This window comes from Diaphorina citri, unplaced genomic scaffold (assembly GCF_000475195.1).
Source record: "Diaphorina citri unplaced genomic scaffold, Diaci psyllid genome assembly version 1.1 scaffold633, whole genome shotgun sequence".
NCBI classification, from domain to species: Eukaryota; Metazoa; Arthropoda; class Insecta; order Hemiptera; family Psyllidae; genus Diaphorina; species Diaphorina citri.
The window spans coordinates 3,074-8,264 of record NW_007378066.1 but is presented as its reverse complement, the minus strand read 5'-3'; the positions used below and the strand labels follow the sequence as shown (position 1 = coordinate 8,264).

The 5,191-nt window shown below is 40.7% G+C and overlaps 1 long non-coding RNA gene across 2 annotated transcripts; it reads left to right on the top strand.

The window, feature by feature from the left end:
- The first annotated feature begins 3,070 nt into the window (after positions 1-3,070).
- Positions 3,071-4,880, top strand: LOC113468050. Of its 2 annotated transcripts, none has more exons than XR_003391915.1 (2): positions 3,071-3,204; positions 4,540-4,880. It is a non-coding gene; the product is annotated as an uncharacterized LOC113468050 (long non-coding RNA). The 2 variants fall into 2 exon arrangements; XR_003391916.1 differs by lacking the exon at positions 3,071-3,204 and adding an exon at positions 3,749-3,816.
- The last annotated feature ends 311 nt before the right edge of the window (positions 4,881-5,191 follow it).

Below are 5,191 nucleotides of genomic sequence, written 5' to 3'. Positions count from 1 at the left end.
ACCACTTGAAGAACTTCCTACTTCAAAGCCTTCAAACCAGAGCCAACCAGAACCCCATGCTGCAAGCCACACAAGCTCTGTTCCCCTAGCTGAAACCAAGACCAGTGCTCCACAGATTAAAGTTGAGCCAGATAGTGAGACTGTTAAAGAACCCAATGTTCCACTTAAACAACAGGTGGAACCTAAAGTTAGAAAGGAGGAAAGTGAACAACCCAAAGTTAGAACGAAACCACTTGAAGAACTTCCTACTTCAAAGCCTTCAAACCAGAGCCAACCAGAACCCCATGCTGCAAGCCACACGAGCTCTGTTCCCCCAGCTGAAACCAAGACCAGTGCTCCACAGATTAAAGTTGAGCCAGATAGTGAGACTGTTAAAGAACCCAATGTTCCACCCAAACAACAGGTGGAACCTAAAGTTAGAAAGGAGGAAAGTGAACAACCCAAAGTTAGAACAGAAAACAAGCCACTGACCAGTGAAGAAGAAAAGAAAAGAGAATCGGATAAGAGCATGGGACTGACAACTAACACCAAGTGAGTTTGTAAATTTAAATAATAATGATGGAAAAAACAAGCACGGTATTTGTTATTACCAAGGAATTGGGAATATGATTTTAGAAACATTTCAGTTCCTTATTAAAAATAAATATAGAGTGAATTATGAGGGTGGTTTATGAATTAACTGGACTCAAACCACCAACCTCCAGACCTCTAACAAACCACACCACTATTGTTTCTGAGTATCCAAAAACTTCTAAATCCTTCTGATTTTAGAAACATTTCAGTTCCTTATTAAAAATAAATATAGAGTGAATTATGAGGGTGGTTTATGAATTAACTGGATTCAAACCACCAACCTCCAGACCTCTAACCACACCACTATTGTTTCTGAGTATTCAAAGACTTCTAAATCCTTCCAACACTGTAATTCCGGCCACTTGGGCTCAGACCAGCAACCCAGCACGTTAATACACCTCTGCTCGCGGGTTCAGAGCACTTGCACAGGACTCGGCACTCCAAGTCCAGATGAAATCCCGCCACACAACATTCCCTTCCCACCCTGCCTCGCTGCACGCTGCTTAATTAGTGACTAACGCTGTCACTTGGGGGGGCCCAATGAAGGTCCATACCAAATTTGGTGCTTTCCTGAATAAATGCAGCTTTTGGCCAAAATTGTGACGTTAGGCCACCCACTATTGTGTTTCGCCACGGATTTGTGTTTGAATATTTTAGTGGAAAAAAAGTTCTTCAGGTAAATAGATCCGCACCTGAAGTCGGTCGCGCTACGCACTCTATCCTGGCTTCGCACCTAAAAGGAACGCTATGCATTCGGATCTCTTGATAAACAAGAGAACCAAACTCATTTAAGGTACTTCAATCTCTCTAGCTCTTTTACTTGTGTTTCGCCACGGACATATTTTAGTGGAAAAAAGTACTTGGGTAAGTAAACAGATCCGCACCTGAAGTCGGTCGCGCTACGCACTCTATCCTGGCTTCGCACCTAAAAGGAACGCTATGCAATCGGATGGCTTGATAAACAAGAGAACGTCTCGGTTTCAAACCTGAGAGCTATGTCCAACTGATGAGTTCAAATAAGAACGAAACGCGTCTTAGGCTGCTCCCAGGTGTTGGCTACATTTGAGAATTAGACCACATAACAATGGAGTTCCAAAAGTTAGGTGATAGAGAATACCTTGGGCTCCATACAGAGAGGAGTGGAGAGAATAAAGCTTTTTGCTCTCCACTCCTCTGTGTTTTTAGCCTTGGGCTTTACACAGTCTATAATATGTTTTTCATTTCTTTCCAGACATCCTCATATTCTGCGAATGTTTGGCTATTTCCATGACGACACCCGAGTGTACATGATACTGGAGTATGCTCCTAGGGGTGAACTATTCAAACACTTGCAGGCACAACCTAACAAACGCTTTGCAGAACCACAGTAAGTCATGGTCCCCCCCCCCCTTAAAAGAAGTAAAAAGAGGTTTGATAGAGGGAACTAAAAAAAGTAAAATGAGGATTGATAGAGTTTAATAGAGGGTGTTCTATTAAACTGTTGGTATAATAAAAACGAGAAAAAAAAGTTACGTCAGTACACGCGTGATGAAAAAAAATCTCACATTCAGTTGCCGCTTCGAACTTTCCGCCACGTCACGGGCAACTGGAATTGAAAATAGGTCAATGGACTGTGATCACATCTAGATAACCATATAATTAACAGCTACCCTAGGTCCCGACAGGTTAGGGCCAATATTGAACAAGTTCTACCGTTTTTGCCGAGCGTGTGAGATTTTTTCCCTATGTGCGTGTACTCACGGGTTAATTAAATAGTAAAAATATATTTGTTTAAAAAAGGAAAATTCTGCAGTTGACTGAAAAGGCTTTGTCGTTGCCAAGTGGTCACATGCGTGATAAGAACAGGAACAATAGGGTTCTTCGTGAAATCCAGGGTGGTTGCTTTTGGCTAGAAAATTTTTACGAGTGGATACCCTTCGCACTCAACCTTTGCCAATTCTTTAGCAAGGGAAATTTCATGCTGGTATCCTCCCTCTCCCAGCCAGACTGTTCCTGACTCCTGGATGTAATTTCATCCTAGGACTACTAGACCACTTAGCTACGAAATATTAAAAAAAAAAAAATGTAAAGGTGTGTCTACACTAGTGTCGTAATATACTCCTCGGTATGGTGGCCTGATAGAGGCGTTGTCTCTTCTGCTTCGCTTCCTCGACACACGGTGCACCTGAGGAAACAACACAAGCAATGGATTATGTATTCGCAATCTATTCAGTATACATATTTAAGCGAAAAAAAAGTGTTTACTGTTTAACATAACAGTGAAGGAAGTTTTACAGTCTATTCGGTGACAAACTACCTGCCTTCTCATATTAAACTCACCCAGTCTGATTGGGCACCCAATTGCTCAGATGGTCACCCATCTGAATACCAACCACACGCAACGTTACTTAACTTCAGTAATCAATTGGGAACATTAGCTATTTTGTGTTTGATTTTCTCAGGACTTAGCCAGCCTAATTAGCTTGGAGGGTAGTGCGTCTGCCTTGTAAGCGCTAGGTCTGCTATGAGCTCCTAGTGGGACATCCTCCCTTTGAGGCGGCCTCCTATGAGGAGACCTACGCTAGAATATTGAAGGCCAAATATACCTTCCCCGAGTACGTTTCGAGCCCGGCCCGAGACCTCATTGAGAAGGTGAGACTTCACATTTATCACTAATAATAATGGCTAGGACCAGAATCAAAGTTTTTTTTCCAAGTGGTTTGATAGAGGAAACTGTAACTGCCGAGGTCTTATCGTCCCGAAATCAAAGAGATTTAAGTTTTACTCCTATTATTATTTTTAAGAATCACATATGACCTTGTTGCTAAATAATTATTTTTAAGGATTGACAGAGGGATCCGTAACAACGCGGGTGTTACCCTCCGGAAATCAAAAAGAGAAGGAGGACAAGATAAGAGAATGTTCCGAGAACAAACCTTATCCGCATTTCGATTTTTCAGTGACAGCCATTAATCGATTTCTGGTTACCGATACCGATATTTCAAATAATCGAAATCGAAATATCGAAAAGTTCATTTTTTAAAAAAATCCTGGAAAATGTGACCGTTAATACCTGTGCATAAATTGAATTTTCATCTTTTTTATCCTCTTAACTTTAGGATTATAGCAATTTTCTGTGATTCTCTCCTGTTTATAATGGAACTTTAGTTTGTACTTTGTAGTTAGTTTTCTGTCTGAATATTGAAGGCCAAATATACGTTCCCCGAGTACGTTTCGAGCCCGGCCCGAGACCTCATTGAGAAGGTGAGACTTCAAATTTATCATTAATAATAATGGCTAGGACCAGAATCAAAGGTTTTTTTTCTCCAAGTGGTTTGACAGAGGAAACTGTAACTGCCGAGGTCTTATCGTCCCGAAATCAAAGAGATTTAAGTTTTACTCCTATTATTATTTTTAAGAATCACATATTATGACCTTGTTGCTAAATATTTTTTTTAAGGATTGACAGAGGGAACCGTAACAACGCGGGTGTCACCCTCCCGAAATCAAAAAGAGAAGGAGGACAAGATAAGAGAATGCTCCGAGAACAAACCTTATTTGTTTATGATAAAATCCGTCCCTGTTGGGAATCGAACCCCGCGACCTAGCGCTTAGTGACAGACGCGCTTATTTTCAAGCTATTAACGAGGCTGGAGAAATATTCGCCAATTTGACTGTTATGCAGAATCCTTTTGCTAGTTTGACATACTTTTGATCGAGAGCTTCCGTAATCCGGAAGCTTTTAATCGCTCTAACTTTTCAATCTCGTTTTGGCAGTTCAATTTGCGTCACCCATCAAGTATCACTAAAGTGGTGGATAATAATGATTTAGCCAATTTGATCGCCAACGTCCAGTAATGGACATGGCACACTAAGAAGAAGAAGAAGAAGAAGAAGAAGAACTTTTCAATCTCGTTTTGGCAGTTCAATTTGCATCACCCATCAAGTATCACCTAATTATTGACTGCTTTTTCTGTCCAATTTCAGCTGATCAGAGTGGAAGCTTGTGCAAGACTGCCCCTCAAGCAGATTCTCCTGCACCCCTGGATAGTAGAGCACACTCAACATCTGAGTGCACCCAGTAAATCCACCTCTCAAGCACCTCGTCCCTCAATCCAGCCTTCATCTGTACAGCAATAGAGTAGCTGAGAGTAATGTAAATCAATCCTTGGAATTTTATGGATTTATAAAATTCGTGTTGATTTGTATTGTGGGTCGTGCTGCCATTAATTGGAACTTGGCACCGAAATTTTCAGCGCTCTTAGTGCTTTAAAACACGAAATTATTGCTATTTATAAACACATAATTATTAGGGTTATCTTTAGACAAATTATTAATTTATTACTGGACTGTACAGGGAGATTTTACGCTCTTAGTGGCTTTAAACACGAAATTATTGCTATTTATAAACACATAATTATTAGGGTTATCTTTAGACAAATAATTAATTTATTACTGGACTGTACAGGGAGATTTTACTTTTTTTTTTAAAGAGGTTTGATAGAGGGAACTGTAACTGCTAGGGTCTTATCGTTCTGAAATCGAAGAGAGGAGGAAGACAGGATAGGAGGAAAGCCAGCCGTTCCGTTCCCATCAGGATAAAATCCGCCCCGGGCCTTTGGTGAAAATACAAAATACT